Here is a 22641-nt window from a genome sequence, read left to right on the forward strand (position 1 = left end):
CATACCCTGTCCCGCGGCTCAACTTATCCCATACCCTGCCCTGCGGCTCAACTTACCCCATACCCTGTCCCACGTCTCAACTTACCCCATACCCTGTCCCACGGCTCAACTTATCCCATACCCTGTCCCACGGCTCAACTTACCCCATACCCATTAGTGAGGTCAGGCACTGATGTTGGGCGGTTAGGCCTGGCTCGCAGTCGGCATTCCAATTCATCCCAAAGGTGTTCGATGGGGTTGAGGTCAGGGCTCTGTGCAGGCCAGTCAAGTTCTTCCACACCGATCTCGATCAATAATTTTTGTATGGACTTTGCTTTGTGTAAAGGGCCTTCCCCAAACTGTTGCCACAATGGTGGAAGCACAGAATCATGTAGAATTTCATTGTATTCTGTAGCGTTAAGATTTCCCTTCACTGGAACAAGGGGCCTAGCCCGAACCATGAAAAACAGCCCCAGACCAAACTTTACAGTTGGAACTATGCATTTGGGCAGGTAGCGTTCTCCTGGCATCAGCCAAACCCATATGTGTCTGTAGGACTGCCAGATGGTGGAGTGTGATTCATGACTCCAGAGAACGCTTTTCCACTGCTCCATAGTACAAAGGCCGGTGAACATTACACCACTCCAGTTGACTCTTGGTATTGTGTATGGTGATCTTAGGCTTGTCTTCGGCTGCTCCGCCATGGAAACTAATTTCATGAAGCTCCTAACAAACAGTTATTGTGCTGACGTTGCTTCCAGATGCAGTTTGGAATTCTGTAGTGAGTGTTGCAAAAGAGGAAAGAGGATTTTTACATGCTACTCAGATTTTTCAGCACTCGGCGGTCGCATTCTGTGAGCTTGTGTGGCCTCCCACGTTGCGGCTGAGCCGTTGTTGCTCCTAGATGTTTGACCTGGTCAGCTCTAGCAGGGCAGAAATTTGACTAACTGACTTGTTGGAAAGGTGGCATCCTATGACGGTGCCACGTTGAAAGTCACTGAGCTCTTCAGTAAGGCAGTTCTACAGCCAGTGTTTGTTTTTGATTGCATTTACATTTACATTTACATTTAAGTCATTTAGCAGACGCTCTTATCCAGAGCGACTTACAAAATGGTGCATTCACCTTATGATATCCAGTGGAACAACCACTTTACAATAGTGCATCTAAATCTTTTAAGGGGGGGGTTAGAAGGATTACTTTATCCTATCCTAGGTATTCCTTAAAGAGGTGGGGTTTCAGGTGTCTCCGGAAGGTGGTGATTGACTCCGCTGTCCTGGCGTCGTGAGGGAGCTTGTTCCACCATTGGGGTGCCAGAGCAGCGAACAGTTTTGACTGGGCTGAGCGGGAACTGTGCTTCCTCAGAGGTAGGGGGGCCAGCAGGCCAGAGGTGGATGAACACAGTGCCCTTGTTTGGGTGTAGGGCCTGATCAGAGCCTGAAGGTATGGAGGTGCCGTTCCCTTCACAGCTCCGTAAGCAATCACCATGGTCTTGTAGCGGATGCGAGCTTCAACTGGAAGCCAGTGGAGAGAGCGGAGGAGCGGGGTGACGTGAGAGAACTTGGGAAGGTTGAACACCAGACGGGCTGCGGCGTTCTGGATGAGTTGTAGGGGTTTAATGGCACAGGCAGGGAGCCCAGCCAACAGCGATTGCATGATTGCATGACTGTGTTGTCGATTTTATTCACCTGTCAGCAACGGATATGGCAGAAATAGCTGAATCCTCTCATTTGAAGGGGTGTCCACATACTTTTATATATATAGTGTATATGTAGATATCTTTGTTAAAAATAATACTATATTGTTATTATTTACATTGCAAAATATACACATACAAACAACTGCATATAGACACATTCACAACATCAACTACATCACACCTACCCAGACCCACATGCTCACACCTCCATCTCCAGCGCCCGCATCACTGTTCGCCACATGGCTTCAAACTGCACCATTTATTTTCTCTCTATCGCCCACGTACTTTCAACATTTAGATAATAAAGCATTTGACCTTTCCATTGTGATAACGATCCGGGATTGTTTGAATTCCAATTTTTAAGTATACATTTTTTAAAGATGATTGACGAGAAAAGTATCGCCCAACCCATCGGGTATCTCACTGGACCATCATATGCCATGTCTTGAAATATGCAGACAGACGGATTATAAGTCATTTTCATTGTAATACTTCTGACAGCCAACTTTCTAACTCCGCCCATAACTTTAGGATTTAATAGCCGTATCAGTAGGCATGGATTATTGAGTCATTGATAGTTTAATACTTAAGACATGACTCTGCCTTTGTGCTATAAAATGTGTGAATTTTGTCTCTATACATTAGTTTATACTGGATTAAGCATACATTTCCGTTAACTGTAATTTTGTTAGTTATGTTCCAACTTTCCCTCCATCTTGTGCCAATACCAGTACTTTTTATGCCTGTCACGTCCTGACCAGCAGATGGAGCTAGTGTTTTAGTTTTGGGGTCAGGACGTGGCATGTTTGTATTGGTTAAATGTTGGGTGGATGATTGGGACTTCCAATTGAAGGCAGGTGTGTATAGTTGCCTTTGATTGGAAGTCCTATATAGGTGTGTGTGTTTTTCTTTGGGGTTGTGGGTGGTTTGTTTTTGCACTGCGTTTCTAGCCTGCAGAACTGTAGCTGTTGTCACTTTGTTTGCATTGTTAAGTGGATGCTTTACTCCTTTATTTTAATTAAAGATGAGTATTCACATACCTGCTGCGCCTTGGTCCATTTCTACAGAAGACAGCCGTTACAGAACCACCCACCAAAGGACCAAGCAGCAGAAGAGGAGGAAGCCACAGGAGAGAAAAAGGGAACAATGGACATGGGAGGACGTCCTGGACGGCAAGGGAGCCTACACCTGGGAAGAGATCCTGGCCGGAAGGGATCGCCTCCCATGGGAACAGGTGGAGGCACTCAGGAGAGTGGAGGCAGCTGGACAGAGGAACCATCGGGAACGTTACGCTGGAACACGGTTGGCTAGGAAACCCGAGAGGCAGCCCCAAGATTTTTTTGGGGGGGGGGCACACGGGTAGTTTGGCCAGGCCAGGGAAGAGCCGTAAGCCAGCTACCCGTGACTACAGGGAGGTGCGTACGAGGTGGAGGGCGCCATGTTACGCTGAGGTGCGCACCATCTCGCCTATACGGACGCACAGCCCAGTTCGCCCAGTACCAGCGCCCCGCAGGTGCCAGGGCAAGGGGAGCATCGAGCCGGAAGGGGTGATGCCAACCCTGCACTCAAGACCGCCAGTGCGCCCTTTCGGTCCGGTGTTTCCCGCCAGACGCACTAGCATGGAGGTGCGTGTCTCCAGGCTGGCACGTCCTATACCAGCCCCACGCATCAGGAGTCTAGTGTGTCAACCCAGCCTCGCCAGTCAACAGTCACCAGAGCTGCCCGCCAGTCAACCATCACCAGAGCTGCCCGCCAGTCAACAGTCGTCAGAGCTGCCCGCCAGTCAACAGTCGTCAGAGCTGCCCGCCAGTCAACAGTCGTCAGAGCTGCCCGCCAGTCAACAGTCGTCAGAGCTGCCCGCCAGTCAACAGTCGTCAGAGCTGCCCGCCAGTCAACAGTCGTCAGAGCTGCCCGCCAGTCAACAGTCGTCAGAGCTGCCCGCCAGTCAACTGCCAGAGAGGTCAGACTGCCCTGAACTGCCAGAGAGGTCAGACGGCCCTGAACTGCCGGAGTGGCCAGACTGCCCTGAACTGCCGGAGTGGCCAGACTGCCCTGAACTGCCGGAGTGGCCAGACTGCCCTGAACTGCCAGGGTGGCCAGACTGCCCTGAACTGCCAGGGTGGCCAGACTGCCCTGAACTGCCAGGGTGGCCCGCCTGCCCGGTTCTGCCAGGGTGCCCTGCCTGTCAGGATCGGCCCGAGTGGCCCTCCTGTCCTCCGGCCCAGCCCGAGTGGCCCTCCTGTCCTCCGGCCCAGCCCGAGTGGCCCTCCTGTCCTCCGGCCCAGCCCGAGTGGCCCTCCTGTCCTCCGGCCCAGCCCGAGTGGCCCTCCTGCCCTCCGGCCCAGCCCGAGGGGCCCTCCTGCTCTCCGGCCCAGCCCGAGGGGCCCTCCTGCTCTCCGGCCCAGCCCGAGGGGCCCTCCTGCTCTCCGGCCCAGCCCGAGGGGCCCTCCTGCCCTCCGGCCCAGCCCGAGTGGCCCTCCTGCCCTCCGGTCCAGCCCGAGTGGCCCTCCTGCCCTCCGGTCCAGCCCGAGTGGCCCTCCTGCCCTCCGGTCCAGCCCGAGTGGCCCTCCTGCCCTCCGGCCCAGCCCGAGGGGCCCTCCTGTCCCCCGGTCCAGCCCGAGGGGTCCTCCTGTCCTCCGGCCCAGCACGAGTGGTCCGTCTGCCAGGGTCAGCCCAAGTGGCCCATCTGCCCGGCGCAGTTAGCAGCGCCACCGAAGTGGGCTACGCCGACGGTGGAGCAAGGTCCACGCCCTGCACCTGAGCCACCTCCAGGATAGGTGGGTTGGGGAGGGAGGGTGTAGCACAGTGCCGTCGGTGACGGCAGCCACCCTCCCTTCCCTCCCTTATTGTTTTAGGGTTATTGTTTATGGGTTTTGTGTTGTTTTTTTTTGTTGGTAGGTGCATTCCGGGGTCTGCACCTTGAGGGGGGGTACTGTCACGTCCTGACCAGCAGATGGAGCTAGTGTTTTAGTTTTGGGGTCAGGACGTGGCATGTTTGTATTGGTTAAATGTTGGGTGGATGATTGGGACTTCCAATTGAAGGCAGGTGTGTATAGTTGCCTTTGATTGGAAGTCCTATATAGGTGTGTGTGTTTTTCTTTGGGGTTGTGGGTGGTTTGTTTTTGCACTGCGTTTCTAGCCTGCAGAACTGTAGCTGTTGTCACTTTGTTTGCATTGTTAAGTGGATGCTTTACTCCTTTATTTTAATTAAAGATGAGTATTCACATACCTGCTGCGCCTTGGTCCATTTCTACAGAAGACAGCCGTTACAATGCCTTGGTTCCAATAGTTTACATTTTTTATACAAAACCTTAGGAACACCAACTCTTTCCATGATAGACTGACCAGGTGAATCCAGACAAAAGCTATGATTTGTTAATGATCTCATTAGTTAAATCCATTTCAATCAGTGTAGATTTTTTATTATATATTTTACCAGGCAAGTCAGTTAAGAACACATTTTTATTTTCAATGACGGCCTAGGAACAGTGGGTTAACTGCCTTGTTCGGGGGCAGAACGACAGATTTGTACTTTGTCAGCTCAGGGATTTGATCTTGCAACCTTTCGGTTCCTAGTCCAACGCTCTAACCACTTGGCTACCTGTCGCCCCAGATGAAGGAGAGGAGACAGGTTAAATAAGGATTTTTAAGCCTTAAGACATCTAAGACATGGATTGCCTCATTCAGAGGGTGAATGAGCAAGACAAAATATTAAAGTGGAGTAGGGTAGTAGGTGCCAGGTGCACTGGTTTGTGTCAAGAACTACAACACTGCTGGGTTTTTCCACGCTAAATGGTTTCCTGTGTGTTTCAAGAATGGTCCACCACCTAAAGGACATCCAGCCAACATGACACTGTGGGAAGCATTGGAGTCAACATGGGCCAGGATCCCTGTGGAGCGCTTTCAACATCTTGTAGAGTCCATTCCCCTGACAAATTGAGGCCATTCTGAGGGCAAAATTTGGGGGTGCAACTCAATATTAGGAAGGTGTTCCTAATCTATGGTATGCTCAGTGTATATTTCCCTTGACGTGGTGAGGCTGAATGTAAAAATGGCTCAACTTAGCCCACTCTCCACTAACCTAGAACCGTGCGAAACCAAGTTTAAAAAATGTAAACAACAATGCATCAACAGTAGATCCAGGTGCTGGTTCTAGCTTTCCAACATTACCAACTGCCAACATGGAAATCAGCCGGCTTCTTGGTCCAAATTCAGAACTCTCAGAAACCCATAATATAATTTACTAAATAGGGCTAGATTGCTAATGGACTGCAACCCCACAAGAACATCTGTCCGAGATGGTTTAAACATTAAACCAACATCAAATCAAATTAAATTTGATTTGTCACATGCGCCGAATACAACAGGTGTAGTAGACCTTACAGTGAAATGCTTACAAGCACGTAACCAACAATGCAGTTCAAGAAATAGAGTTAAGAAAATATTTAAAAAAAAAAAAAATAATATATATATATATATATATATATACTAATATATATATATCAAAAAGTAACACAAGAAAATTACATAACAATAACGAGGCTATATACCAGGGGTACCAGTACGAGTCAATGGGCGGGGGTACAGGTTAGTCCAGGTCATTTGTAAAGTGACTATGCATAGATAATAAACAGAGAGTTGCAGCAGTGTAAAAACAACATTGTTTCAACATTAACATATTGCCAGGCTACTTGGTACATTTTATATCTTCAGATGGTTTCGATATGCTGTAAGTCATTGATCGTATTAAACAGAGCCAGAACGCTGATAGACCTCCGCTGTGCGAACTGCAACCCAAAAAGAAAGGCTTTCCAACATTGTTGAAACATCAAACCAACATACACCCAACATTGTAAAATGCCAACATTGACATCAGCCAGCTATTTAGTACATAGTAGGCCTATTCATCGCCTTCAGATGGTTTTGATAGAAGGACGTAAGTGATCATAGCCCCCGGCCAGGGGGTCTTATTATGTTTGTATGATTGTGTTTCTGTAAAAATAGAGAGAGAGAAAGAACGAGGGAAGAGGAAAATACAAGTCAAGTGTTCCAGAGGCAGTAAAAAAGTGCCTGTGGAACATTTTGGATTAATAATGTTGCTTTCTGTCCTTCTTTCTCTCTCTCTTTTACCCCCCTCTGTTCCTTTCTCCCCCACACTCCCTCTCTCTTTTTCTCTCTCTCTCTCTCTCCCCTTCTCCCCATTCTGCTATAAAGATTCATAAAGGCTCACATTTCGAAAGCAGACCGGTTTCTTTGTCTCCTCTGAGCTCAACGACCACACAAAACATGTCAACACCTCTAGAATCCCTAAAAATAACATGTATTCTTTATGCAGCACAACTAACTCAGCCAACACACACACACACACACACACACACACACACACACACACACACACACACACACACACACACACACACACACACACACACACACACACACACACACACACACAGCTCTCCTAACTCAGCCAAGCCAAGCCAGCATGACGTTTGGATTAAACCAAAAGACGTTGGTTGGGTGATTTTTTTGCTTGTTGGATCCATCTTCTTTCAAAACAAATGACTGTGTGAGTTTGTCCTTCAAAAAGGAGCCAGAGAGCAATAAATACTCTTCTAATTTACTCAGAGTTCAAGAGACAAGAATGGAAGGGGAAATGGAGAGGAGTGTTAACTGAACTTGTCAACTTTAGCATTGAGATTTGTAGGTCTATAGCTTTGCTGAAGGGAGGATGACGTCCTAAGTGCACAAAGTTGACAAAGTTGACAAGACATCCTGTACAAAGCAACTCATCTATACAATGAATAAACTGTACTCTACACACACACACACACACTGCATCCTAAACATTCCCACCACTGTCTCCGCTACGTTGCTTATACTCATGCAACCTTTCCCAAGACACAGAGAGTTGGAGCTTCCTCGTAGTTCAGATCCGTATCTCTCTCTCTCTGTCTCTGTGTGTGTGTGTGTGTGTGTGTGTGTGTGTGTGTGCGTGCGTGCGTGCGTGCGTGCGTGTGCCCGATGCCTGCCCTAACAGAACTGCGCGCGTGCGTGTGCCCGATGCCTGCCCTAACAGAACTGTAGTGTTAGACAGCTCAAGAGGATTGCAGAGACATTAATTGAGAGCTGTGACTAAGATACTTGAGATAAATGAATTACTATTTGGATTATGAACATTTAAACAATATCTTCAGTCGTCCAGTTCTCAGGGCTGCCATCTCTCAAAGTGATGGTGTGTAAATAGTGTTCTAGAACTGGGAAGTTAGATACAGTTCATAGAATTAGAATGTGGCTTTACTACTTTTTACAGCAACAAAGCCTACCCATAATGCCTAGCAGGATACTTAATTGAAGGCTGAAGGTAATTTTCATTTCAGTCATTTAGCAGGAGCAATTAGGGTCAAGTGCATATCACTAGATTTTTTACCTGCGAGGTCAGTGGCCATTTTGAGCCAGTCCACAGGGAACAAGAACATTGTTAAGCAAAGTAGCTAGTTGTTCGCTTGGTATGGAAGAGAAAACTACGTTCCTTTCTCTTTATCTGAGAAAACTAACTTTCAGGGTGGATACTAGCAGCGTGACAGTAATGGTTCCTCTTGAACAAGTCAAATGGAACGTTGTGATCTGATAAGCCAAACCTCAACCACCACACTCCCCGACCGGCGTCTAGACTTCTGGTTCGCTCTCCTGGGCCCAAGAGAAAACAAAAAGTCTATAAACAAACGCGAGGAAACATACAGGGCTAAAATGACTTGAACACGGCCGCTAGTTAAACTAGCTAGGGGATTTGATTTTGATTAATGAGGTTGATACAACACAGGATATTTGGGGTGAATAGATTGTATTACTTTTTAACACAATGGATTAAAATACTCTGTAACGTTTATGCTGGGAGTCAGGAAGCAGGTGCAGAAGGTGAGTTTAATGATCATAAAAGGCAGATGAACAAAACAGGAGAAGTGTACTGAACGTAACCAAAACCAATAGAGAGAGAGAGAGAGAGAGAGAGAGAGAGAGAGAGAGAGAGAGAGAGAGAGAGAACGAACGAGAATGGAAGAGGGAATGAGAGAGAGGAGCGTGATAGGAAGACAGAGAGAATGAGAGAGGGAGAGAAAGAGTGGTAATATTTGCTGATGGCTCTTGACTAGAGCCCTCCACAGAGAACCGGCAGAACAAGATGGAGAGAAAGAAAGAGGGAGAACAAAAGAATGATGTTTGCTGATTGTTCTTGACTTTGTACCCTTTCCAATAAATACATCCTAAAGAGGAAGGGAGGAAGGGAGGGAGGGAGGTAAAGAGAGAGAGAGAGTGGGGTGTCAAGCATCTTTTCACCAGATGACAATGACTATTGAAAGCTCCACTCTCAGTGACAGTTCTTAAAGACACAGGGGGCCCAACTTTCTCTTGTCCCAGTGGGGCAGTAACTCTGGAGCCAGGAAGGGAAAACCTGTGTTTGTGTGTGTGTGTGTGTGTGCGTGCGTGTTATTATTTTGTGTGTGTTTGCACACTTTTACTTGCGTGTGATGTGTGTGTGTGTGCACAAGTATGTGTGTGTGAAGCAACATTACACACTGGTCTCTTTACAGTAGTGTTGCAGTAAGATTAGCACGTCATTAGGGACAGTGAAAGACTAAAACAACACACACGCACACGGACACACACAACAAGACAACGTCAGGGCGTCGCCCCGGACAATAGACACGTCATCTGTCATTACCAGACTAGCTGTTCCACTGGTTTAAACTCTGCAGCCCAACAAATAATATACAATGCATTCATTTAACTAGGCAAGTCAGTTGAAAACAAATGCTAATTGCCAATGATGGAATACCCCAGCAAAACCCTAATCTGGACAACTGTGTGCCACCCTATGGGACTCCCAATCACAGCCAGTTGTGATACAGCCTGCAAGGCTCCCACTCGGGAGCCCTGCATACAGTATACACAAAATCATTTCACTATGAGGAGACTGTAGAAAGTTATCTCTGTCATCAAGGTGCTGGTACACTGGTCTGGTACAGACAGGCAGAGACTGTACTCTGCTAACTGTTAAAAGCATGGAAGGCACAGAATACACAATGGATTGGAGTCACACAGAAGCATTGCAGAGAATGCAATGACACTAACTGATCTGTTGTCTTGTGTGCATTCCATGTACATTCACTATGCATGAGGTAGATGACAGAGAGGTTACATGGAGGTAGATGACAGAGAGGTTATATGGAGGTAGATGACAGAGGTGACATGACAGAGAGGTTATATGTAGGTAGATGACAGAGAGGTTACATGGAGGTAGATGACAGAGAGGTTACATGGAGGTAGATGACAGAGAGGTTACATGTAGGTAGATGACAGAGAGGTTACATGGAGGTAGATGACAGAGAGGTTACATGGAGGTAGATGACAGAGAGGTTACATGGAGGTAGATGACAGAGAGGTTACATGGAGGTAGATGACAGAGAGGTTACATGTAGGTAGATGACAGAGAGGTTACATGGAGGTAGATGACAGAGAGGTTACATGGAGGTAGATGACAGAGAGGTTACATGGAGGTAGATGACAGAGAGGTTACATGTAGGTAGATGACAGAGAGGTTACATGGAGGTAGATGACAGAGAGGTTACATGGAGGTTGATGACAGAGAGGTTACATGGAGGTTGATGACAGAGAGGTTACATGGAGGTAGATGACAGAGAGGTTACATGGAGGTAGATGACAGAGAGGTTACATGGAGGTAGATGACAGAGAGGTTACATGTAGGTAGATGACAGAGAGGTTACATGGAGGTAGATGACAGAGAGGTTACATGGAGGTAGATGACAGAGAGGTTACATGTAGGTAGATGACAGAGAGGTTACATGGAGGTAGATGACAGAGAGGTTACATGGAGGTTGATGACAGAGAGGTTACATGGAGGTAGATGACAGAGAGGTTACATGTAGGTAGATGACAGAGAGGTTACATGGAGGTAGATGACAGAGAGGTTACATGGAGGTAGATGACAGAGAGGTTACATGGAGGTAGATGACAGAGAGGTTACATGGAGGTTGATGACAGAGAGGTTACATGGAGGTAGATGACAGAGAGGTTACATGGAGGTAGATGACAGAGAGGTAGATGACAGAGAGGTTACATGGAGGTAGATGACAGAGAGGTTACATGGAGGTAGATGACAGAGAGGTTACATGTAGGTAGATGACAGAGAGGTTACATGGAGGTAGATGACAGAGAGGTTACATGGAGGTAGATGACAGAGAGGTTACATGTAGGTAGATGACAGAGAGGTTACATGGAGGTTGATGACAGAGAGGTTACATGGAGGTTGATGACAGAGAGGTTATAAGGAGGTTGTGCATTACAAGCTACACTTGTTTAACGTGTTCATAATTATAGACACATACAGATACATACACAGGTCCTGTTTCACGAGACACAGTCTGAGGTCTGTGTATGTATCTGCCACGCAGTGATCTGAAGACTTTACAAGACTCTACAATGACAAAAGGAATGCAAATGGTACACACGCATAAAATACCATCCACATTTGGTGGAAAGATGTTCCTTTGTTGAAAACAAACTGTGAATGACAGTTCCATGAAATTCTGAAATGTACTGAGTAGTTTAGATTGTCTGAAATATTCTAATTATTATACAAGAGAGCTGAGAAAGAAGATAACATGTGAGCCTACAAGTCAAGTGAACAGAAGAACTACAACATCACAGAAAAACTACAGCACAACAGAAAAACAACAACACAACAGAAAAACAACAACACAACAGAAGAACTACAACATCACAGAAAAACTACAGCACAACAGAAAAACAACAACACAACAGAAGAACTACAACATCACAGAAAAACTACAGCACAACAGAAAAACTACAGCACAACAGAAGAACTACAACATCACAGAAAAACTACAGCACAACAGAAAAACAACAACACAACAGAAGAACTACAACATCACAGAAAAACTACAGCACAACAGAAAAACTACAGCACAACAGAAAAACAACAACACAACAGAAAAACTACAGCACAACAGAAAAACTACAGCACAACAGAAAAACAACAACACAACAGAAAAACAACAACACAACAGAAGAACTACAACATCACAGAAGAACTACAACATCACAGAAAAACTACAGCACAACAGAAAAACAACAACACAACAGAAAAACAACAACACAACAGAAGAACTACAACATCACAGAAAAACTACAGCACAACAGAAAAACTACAGCACAACAGAAAAACAACAACACAACAGAAAAACAGAAAAACGAACAGATCTGGGACCAGGCTAGTTGGATCTCTTTCCTTAGTGTCCCGAGGATGTCGACAATGGCCTGGTAATGGGTGTAATCTGTAATAGCTTCCACAGAGCAGACATGATTCTCAATGTACTGTGAAACCACTGGCCTAAAGATAGCAGGCCTCAAATAATAACTCTGTTGATGCTGTATGGTCATTTCAATGGTTTTTTTTTAAATTATACTGTAGTTGTTTGTGATGGGTGCTAGGTTTGTTAGAGTAGGCCAGTCAACTATAACAGCAAATGGAATATTGAATTACACTATGAGGTTTTCCAGGCTAAGTTACCCGACAAAGACAAATCCTAGCCCAATTCATGGGTTACACAACTAGGGGCTGGAGTTGTGTAATCTTTTTCCTGGCCAATATAAACTTCTGGCCAAAGTTGAGGTGCACAGAAGGGTTGAGTAACACCAAAGGAGGCCAGAGCCAATCAACGTCAGCCATTTTGTGTCAAGGGTGGACCCACGCGGGGGCCTCATTGCTCATTTTGGCAGCCATTTGTGTGCAATTAGTGTGGAAAAACAACAGAGTTGAGCGACAGTGAGTTGAGAGATTCAGACAAAAATGCTGAGCAAGACTTCCAAAGAGCACTGGCTCATAAAACATGAGAAATGAACGAAGGAAAGACAGAGAGAATGGGAGGAAAGAAAGCGGAACGGCCAAATGTGAAACGGAAAGAGAAGAGGGAGATTTTTCATTTTCTAATTCCACCACTCTTCCTCACGGATGAGTGACTTTCATAACGTCAGTAAAGCAACAGGCCCTCTTTCTCTCCACCTTTCCCTCTTTCTTTCCCTCAATCCATCCTCTCATACTAAGGCCAGAAGCCCCATAGAGAGGTCAGGAGAGAGCTGCCCAGTTTTAATGAGAACCCTTCTTCTCCCTGCTTCTTCTTTATCTGTCTCTGTCTCCTCTTTCTCTCTCTCTCCTCTTTCTCGCTCTCCTCTTTCTTGTTCTTTTTCATTCTCCCCCCGTCAGCTTCTAGCAGTTCAGACTCCCTCCTGAAGTGGAGTTAGTAGAGTAGAGGAACTATGATGAACAACCTCCAACCTTCATCCCCTCTATCCTCCTCTGTTCCCACTCATACAACTCCTCCCTATTCCCCTTATTGTCCCTATTCCCCTTATTGTCCCTATTCCCCTTATTGTCTCTATTCACATTATTGTCTCTATTCCCCTTATTGTCTCATTTCCCCTTATTGTCCTTATTCCCCTTATTGTCCCTTTTCCCCTTATTGTCCTTATTCCCCTTATTGTCTCATTTCCCCTTATTGTCCCTTTTCCCCTTATTGTCCCTTTTCCCCTTATTGTCCCTATTCACCTTATTGTCCCTATTCCCCAACCTAACAACACAGCCCCATCATTTATTAACTCTCTCATGCTGAGGAGAGCTTAAGAATTTAAGAATCACTTATCAGACCCAGCAGTAAAACTCTAATTATTTCTTAAAGGCAACAAGGGAGATACACTTCCCCCCTCCTAATCCCAACTTGCTAATAACTCCGACCTTGACGTACCGACGTTCCCCGTTTCGCTAGACGCAATTCCCTTTATTGACCTGGGAAAGTTAGAAAGTTGGAATGTTCTAGAGAAGGGGGTATGGGAATGTTAAACATACAAGGAGGGGGTCTCGTACATTTCTGTGCTAGGGATCTTCATCTTTCAGTCATCCTCTTCTCCCTCATATCCTCACCAAAAGCTAATGCTAAACTTTTGGTGTGCTGTACACTGCTGTTTACTAGAATAAGCACCATGACACCGTTATTACTGGTTGGCTGTGTGAACAGTGTACCGAGGGTGCTTAGGCCAAGCTTAGTCTGAAGACTTTGTCTCACAGACGTGTGTGTGTGCCTGTGTGTCTGTCTGTGTGTCCATATGTGTGTGTGTGCCTGTGTGTCTGTCTGTGTGTCCATATGTGTGTGTGTGTCCTTCTCAGTGTGTGTGTGTGTGTGTGTGTTCCTGAGCGAGTGCGGTTTGTTTTGACAGTCGATGAGGTCATCAGTGTGCGTCAGATCGGCAGCTCGCCGGGTGAAGTCTTGCAGCTGTGGTGCAGAGTGGGCTGGAAATCCCCTCATCCATAATCGGTGTGTGTGTGTGTGTGTGTGTGTATGTACAGTACCAGTCAAAAGTTTGGACACACCTACTCATTCAAGGGTTTTTCTTTATTTTTACTATTTTCTACATTGTAGAATAATAGTGAAGACATCAAAACTATGAAATAACACATATGGAATCATGTCGTAACCAAAAAAGTGTTAAACAAATCTAAATATATTTTATATTTGAGATTCTTCAAAATAGCCACCCTTTGCCTTGATGACAGCTTTGCACACTCTTGGCAGTCTCTCAACCAGCTTCCTGGAATGCATTTCAATTAACAGATGTGCCTTGTTAAAAGTTAATTTGTGGAATTTCTTTCCTTCTGAATGCGTTTGAGCATTAGTTGTGTTGTGACAAGGTATGGGTGGTATACAGAAGATAGCCATATTTGGTAAAAGACCAAGTCAATATTATGGCAAGAACAGCTCAAATAAGCAAAGAGAAATGACAGAACATTATTACTTTAAGACATGAAGGTCAGTCAATGCAGAAAATGTCAATAACTTTGAATGTTTCTTCAAGTGCAGTTGCAAAAACCATCAAGCGCTATGATGAAACTGGCTCTCACGAGGACCGCCACAGGAATGGAAGACCCAGAGTTACCTCTGCTGCAGAGGACAAGTTCATTACAGTTACCAGCATCAGAAATTGTAGCCCAAATAAATGGTTCAGAGTTCAAGTGACAGACACATCTCAACATCAACTGTTCAGAGGAGACTGCGTAATCAGGCCTTCATGGTCGAATTGCTGCAAAGAAACCTCTACTAAAGGACACCAATAAGAAGAGACTTGCTTGGGCCAAGAAACACAATCAATGGACATTAGACCTTCGGTTGGATGAGTGCAAATCCGAGATTTTTGGTTCCAACCGCCATGTCTTTGTGAGACGCAGAGTAGGTGAACGGATGATCTCCGCATGTGTGGTTCCTACCGTAAAGCATGGAGGAGGAGGTGTGATGGTGTGGGTGTGCTTTGCTGGTGACACTGTCTGTGATTTATTTAGAATTCAAGGCACATCTAACCAGCATGGATAACACAGCATTCTGCAACGATACACCATCCCATCTGGTTTGCGCTTATTGGGACTATCATTTGTTTTTCAACAGGACAATGACCCAACACACCTCCAGGCTGTATAAGAGCTATTTGGAGAGTGATTAGTGCTGCATCAGATGACATGGCCTCTGCAATCACCCGACCTCAACCCAACTGAGATGGTTTGGGATGAGTTGGACCACAGAGTGAACGAAAAGCAGCCAGCAAGTGCTCAGCATATGTGGGAACTCCTTCACTGTTCGAAAAGCATTCCAGGTGAAGCTGGTTGAGAGAATGCCAAGCGTGTGCAAAGCTGTCATCAAGGCAAAGGGTGGCTACTTTGAAGAATCTAAAATCTAAAACATATTTTGGTTTGTTTAACAATTTTTGGGTTACTACATGTGTTATTTCAGAGTTTTGATGTCTTCACTTTTAATCTACAACGTAGAAAATAGTCAAAATAAAGAAACACCCTTGGTTCTCTATGGTGTAGTAGGTCAGGGCGTGACTAGGGGGTGTTCTAGGTTATATTTTCTATGTTGGTGTTTTTGTATGGTTCCCAATTAGAGGGAGCTGGTAATCGTTGCCTCCAATTGGGGATCATATTTAGGTAGCCGTTTTCCCACCTGTGTTTGTGTATGTGCTTGTGACACTGCGACTTCACGTTCTTTGTAAGTTTTGTTGTTTTGTTTCTAGTTTCACTGAAATAAAGATGTGGAACCCAACACACGCTGCGCCTTGGTCCGTCAATGTTAACGAGCGTGACAGAATATCCCACCCACGCAGGACCAAGCAGCGTGTAAATGAGGTAAAGGAGTTTTGGACTTGGGAGGACATGAGAGGACACGAGGGACCGCGGCCGACGCCGGGGACCGCGGCCACAGAAACCACAATATTTTTTTGGGGGGGGCACATGGAGCGGCTGGCGGAGTGAGGAGGAGTGGGGAGTGCCAGAGCCCGAATGGAAAACTCTAGAGGAGTTCAACGAGGTATACCGGAGAGAGGTTTTGGCGAGGAGTGTGCTGCAGCGCAGGCACACTGGAGAGCACCTTCTCAGCCCGGTAAATTGGGAGAGAGAGAGAGATGTTGGTTTGGTGTGTTCGGCACCGCTTTGGCCCTGAAGAGCGTGTCACCAGTCCGGTGCCACCTGTACTGGCTCCACGCACTAGGCTTCCAGAGCGCATTCACAGTCCAGAGCTTCCGGCGATGGTTCACAGTCCAAAGCTTCGAATTGCAAACTCTGGAGGAGTTCAACAAGGTATACCGGAGAGAAGTTTTGGCGAGGAGTATGCTGCAGCGCAGGCGCACTGAAGAGTGCCTTCTCAGCCCGGTACCATCTGTGCCGGCTCCACCCACCAGGCCACCAGTGCGCCTCCCCAGCCCGGTACGTCCTGTGCCTGCTCCCTGCACTCGCCCTGAAGAGCCAAAGACCGTCAGGGAGGCGATGGAGAAGTTGGGGGAGAGAGAGAGAGAGAGAGAGAGAGAGAGAGAGAGAGAGAGAGAGAGAGAGAGAGTCCGGTGCCACCTGTACCGGCTCCACGCACTAGGCCTCCAGGGCGCATTCACAGTCCAGAGCTTCCGGGGACGGTTCGCGGTCCGGAGCTTCCGGCGACGGTCAACGGTGGCCTCCCGACGTCCGGAACCTCCGGCGACGGTCAACGGTCCGGAACCTCCGGCGACGGTCAATGGGCCAGAGCCTTCCTCTGCGCCAGTGCCCAGTCCAGGCACGGCATCCAGTCCAGCTCCAGGGCAGGAGCCTTCCTCTGCGTCGGTGGCCAGTCCAGGCACGGCGTTCAGTCCAGCTCCAGGGCAGGAGCCTTCCTCTGTGCCGGTGCCCAGTCCAGGCCCGGCGTCCAGTCCCGCTCCAAGGCCGGAGCCTTCCTCTGCGCCGGTGCTCAGTCCAGGCCCGGCGTCCAGTCCCGCTCCAAGGCCGGAGCCTTCCTCTGTGCCGGTGCCCAGGCCAGGCACGGCATCCAACCCAGCTCCATGGCCGGAGCCCTCCTTTGTGCCGGTGCCCAGTCCAGGCACGGCGTTCAGCCCGGCGCGATGGCCAGATCCGGGGTCTGGGCAGGGGCTACGACCTGCACCGGAGCCGCCACCGACACTAATCACCCCCCCACCTTCCCCATTTGGTTTCAGGTTTTGCGGCCACCTTTGGGGGGGGGGGGAACCCAACACACGCTGCGCCTTGGTCCGTCAATGTTAACGAGCGTGACATTAATTACCTCTGGTTATGGACATTTTTGCCAGCAGTAAAGCTTCCACGGCCTGTTCCTCGGACAGTGAACATACATCTGGCAATATCTACATTTTCGACCCCTTGATCAGCTCCCACTCTGAAAGTAAAGAAAATTGCTTATTTTTTGTAGATATAAAAACATTAAGTGAGATATGACCATTCAATCTAAAGCAGCAGATGTCATTTTCAGGATACGTCAATACAGCACAGAAAGCTTAACACCAGACTAGTATTGTGGTTGTTCATTAGGTGATGGGAAATATGCAAAATGCATACAAAATAATATAGTTACCTTCCTTGAAAATTCAGCGATCCTGCCAAAGATGAAAATGTTGTATCTTGAAAAAAAGCATTGGAATTAAAAGTTAAATGTTTAACCTATTAACCTGCTTCATTATTTATGTATTACCAGTTGATGAAGAACAACTCCAATTTCATACATCATTGAACATTTGTCTACGAATAAGTAAGAATAAAAAAGTTAAAAATAACTTTTTAGATTTGATGTAGACATTAAACATCTTAGTACCTTATCAATGTATGATTTGTATTAATGTGGATGAGAGACAGGGGAGTAGGAACAGAGTATTTTGCCGAGCAATGCAATGAAGCTGGATCATTCTGGCAATGTATGTGTGTGGTGCGTGTGTGTGTGTGTGTGTGTGTGTGTGTGTGTGTAAAGGTGGGTTGTGGCAGGCTGTCTCTGTTATACTTGGCTGTCTGTATGTGTATTTAGGTGCAGAGCTTTGTATTTGTGATGTGTGTGTTTGTGTGTGTAAGAGGATGGTTTAAATTCTGGACCCGGCATGTGTCTGTGTGGCCAAGTATTGAGCAATCCAGTCTGTGTGTGTGTATGCGTGCGTGCGTGACAGAAAGAGAGAAATACAGACAGAGAGAGAGAGAGAGAGAGAGACCTATGTGAAGGGTGTACAACTTTATAAACTTCCTCTACCCTCCCCCCATCCCACCCCTCCCCCCTCTCTCCCTCCGTCCCTCTATCATTCTCACTGTGAGTTCACCCCTGCGCCCCCGCACACGCTCACACACCAGCCTGGTGTTTACACAGGGGCCTGAAGGGCCAGATTTCCCCCGCTTTCTCTTAATACCTCTCTCGATCAATCTCTCCCTTTGTGCCCCCTCCCAAAAGTCAACCCCTCCAACGTACTGCAACTATTCTCTGAAAAGTCAATACAGAATTATTACTCAGAGAACAATCCCATGTGTCCCTCTTTCCTTTTTCTGTGCTGGACACTGTTTGATGGTTCAGTAGTCTCCGTGCCTGTCCCTCTCTCCCTAATATGTGCTGGACACTGTTTGATGGTTCAGTAGTCTCCGTGCCTGTCCCTCTCTCCCTAATATGTGCTGGACACTGTTTGATGGTTCAGTAGTCTCCGTGCCTGTCCCTCTCTCCCTAATATGTGCTGGACACTGTTTGATGGCTCAGTAGTCTCCGTGCCTGTCCCTCTCTCCCTAATATGTGCTGGACACTGTTTGATGGTTCAGTAGTCTCCGTGCCTGTCCCTCTCTCCCTAATATGTGCTGGACACTGTTTGATGGCTCAGTGGTCTCTATGCCTGTCCCTCTCTCCCTTTTCTGTGCTGGACACTGTTTGATGGCTCAGCGGTCTCTATGCCTGTCCCTCTCTCCCTTTTCTGTGCTGGACACTGTTTGTTGGCTCAGTAGTCCCCAAGTGTCCCTCTCTCCCTTTTCTGTGCTGGACACTGTTTGATGGTTCAGTTGTCTACATGCCTGCCTGTTCTTATTCTCCTCTCCTCCTGAAACTCACTTCCCTTGTTCTTTTACAGAGTCCAGCTGAAAAAGAGAGAAAGAAAGAGAGGGAGAAAGGGAGATAAAAAAAGAGCGCGAGAGAGTAGAGAGAGCGAGCGAGAGAAAGATGTGGGAATGGAGGAGAGGAGAGAAATCTGTAAGCCAACCGTCCGTCTCACTCATTCCCCTCCTCCCTCTCTCTCTCTCCCCCCAACTACTACCTCATTTTACATTATAATTGGAAACAGCTACCTCTCTCCTCCCCCACATCTTCTCCCCCACATCCCTTTCTTCTTCCTCTCATTTTTCCTTCTCTTTCTCACTCCCACCTCTTCCCATAGTTCCCCAATGGATATTATATATTCCCCCTAAGACAGTTGGGAGCTATACATCAGGACTATATCTCTCCATACAATACACTATATAACTGGTATGTCCCTCTCTCTCCTCCCTCTCCTCATAGTTCCAACAGATAGTTCCTCTGAGACAAACGTATGTGCTTCCCATGCAGTACTCTTGACAGTACACTGTATTGTAATCTCTCTTCCCCTCTAAACACACCGGTTAAAAGGGTTCAAGTGTGGTGAATGTGAAACAGCAGGCTGGTCCATATGCACGCTCAGGTCCCTACTGGGAATGCTCACTCACTCACTCACAGTGGGGTCTACAGGCCTCCAAAGCCCACCTAGTCCTCTCTGGTCACTGATAATAAAAGAGCCCGTGGTGGATCTCTTCACCAGAGGACTGTAATGTTGTTTCAGTTATGTTTAGAATTTGTTTTCTTTTTCTTCCTCCCCCTCTTTTTTTTTTTTACAGAAAATCTTCCCACGGCCTCCCTGAACCAGATCCAGAGAAAGGGGGGATCCGTGTCCGTCCGTAGAGAGGGAAAGAGGGAACGAAGGAGGGAAAAATGACAACACTCTTCCCCTCTTACCCCTATCCCACACATACACACTACCACACCGATCCCTTGACACTTGCAGTAACACACTGGTAGTGTCACAAAGGGCACCCAATTCCCTATATAGCGGACCGATGTTGACCACAACCCTATGGTCCCAGGACAAATTAGTACACTATAAAGGAATAGGGTGCCCTTTGAGATTCAGACAGTCTTTACTCATGTGTATAACAACCCCTGAAACATATCCTCTCTATTTGACCCAGAGCCAGAAGATAAGATTGGAGAAAAGAATATCTCATGTTATATAATCACCCATTCATTCCTCTCACACTGTACTCATAACATGACTACATGGCTATGAAGCACATTACAGTACATTCACATTATCTGAACGTTTTGAATGAAGAGTAACACTTTAGTTTACTGTACTCCTAACCTCTCCCCCAGGCTCAATAGCTAAGAGCCGAGTGGTGGATGAGATTACTGAGATGACTGCACTGTACTGCCGTTACACTGTATTGTTTGTTTGTTTGTATAGTATAGTGTAACATGTATTATTCAATACAAAGGACTTCCATGGTCTTGGGGCTATGTTGACAGTTAGTGCTGTAAGTACTGTGTACTGAAAAGTCATTTCAACACATTTCTAAAGAATAATAAGAACACTTGAGAGCCTTCTAAGAATCCGTAGAATCATACAGTTGTAGAATGGGCCAAACCATTAGTGGTGATTATTCACAAAACTCTGTTTATTGGCATAGACCATGGCGTTGGGATGACCCCTGGCTTCCTGTTGTTGTGGTACAGCCCATAGAGAAAACAATCAGAAACAGTACAATGTTGACTGAGGCAGGACAGGTTAAGTGGTTCGCTCCAGTGGACAGAAACAGCACGAGGCTTTCAGTAGATACGAGAGTACTGGGAGAAATGTTTCTGTATCTTAACGGAACCAACCTGGGTCCTGTTCAGACCAACCTGGGCCCTGTTCAGACCAAACTGGGTCCTGTTCAGACCAACCTGGGTCCTGTTCAAACCAACCTGGGTCCTGTTTACACCCACCTGGGTCCTGTTTACACCCACCTGGGTTTTGGGTCCTGTTCAGACCAATCTGGGTCCTGTTCAGACCTACCTGGGTCCTGTTCAGACCCACCTGGGTCCTGTTCAGACCCACCTGGGTCCTGTTCAGACCCACCTGGGTCCTGTTCAGACCTACCAGGGTCCTGGGTCCTGTTCAGATCTACCTGGGTCCTGTTCAGACCAACCTGGGTCCTGTTCAGACCCACCTGTTCAGACCAGCATGGGTCCTGTTCAGACCCACCTGGGTCCTGGGTCCTGTTCAGACCGACCTGGGTCCTGTTCAGACCTACCTGGGTCCTGTTCAGACCTACCTGGGTCCTGTTCAGACCCACCTGTGTCCTGTTCAGACCTACCTGGGTCCTGTTCAGACCAACCTGGGTCCTGTTCAGACCCACCTGGGCCCTGTTCAGACCCACCTGGGCCCTGTTCAGACCCACCTGGGCCCTGTTCAGACCCACCTGGGTCCTGTTTACACCAACCTGGGTCCTGTTCAGACCAACCTGGGTTTTGGGTCCTGTTCAGACCAATCTGGGTCCTGTTCAGACCTACCTGGGTCCTGTTCAGACCCACCTGGGTCCTGTTCAGACCCACCTGGGTCCTGTTCAGACCCACCTGGATCCTGTTCAGACCCACCTGGATCCTGTTCAGACCTACCAGGGTCCTGGGTCCTGTTCAGATCTACCTGGGCCCTGTTCAGACCAACCTGGGTCCTGTTCAGACCCACCTGTTCAGACCAGCATGGGTCCTGTTCAGACCCACCTGGGTCCTGGGTCCTGTTCAGACCGACCTGGGTCCTGTTCAGACCCACCTGGGTCCTGTTCAGACCCACCTGGGCCCTGTTCAGACCCACCTGGGTCCTGTTCAGACCAACCTGGGTCCTGTTTACACCAACCTGGGTCCTGTTCAGACCTACCTGGGTCCTGTTCAGACCAGCCTGGGTTTTGGGTCCTGTTCAGACCAATCTGGGTCCTGCTCAGACCTACCTGGGTCCTGTTCAGACCCACCTGGGTCCTGTTCAGACCCACCTGGGTCCTGGGTCCTGTTCAGATCTACCTGGGTCCTGTTCAGACCAACCTGGGTCCTGTTCAGACCCACCTGTTCAGACCAGCATGGGTCCTGTTCAGACCCACCTGGGTCCTGGGTCTTGTTCAGACCGACCTGGGTCCTGTTCAGACCCACCTGGGTCCTGTTCAGACCCACCTGGGTCCTGTTCAGACCCACCTGTGTCCTGTTCAGACCCACCTGGGCCCTGTTCAGACCCACCTGGGTCCTGTTCAGACCCACCTGGGTTTTGGGTCCTGTTCAGACCAATCTGGGTTTTGGGTCCTGTTCAGACCAATCTGGGTCCTGTTCAGACCTACCTGGGTCCTGTTCAGACCTACCTGGGTCCTGTTCAGACCTACCTGGGTCCTGTTCAGACCCACCTGGATCCTGTTCAGACCTACCAGGGTCCTGGGTCCTGTTCTACATTTACATTTACGTCATTTAGCAGACGCTCTTATCCAGAGCGACTTACAAAT

The sequence above is a fragment of the Salmo salar genome, chromosome ssa02, assembly GCF_905237065.1.
Source record: "Salmo salar chromosome ssa02, Ssal_v3.1, whole genome shotgun sequence".
Lineage (NCBI taxonomy): Eukaryota > Metazoa > Chordata > Actinopteri > Salmoniformes > Salmonidae > Salmo > Salmo salar.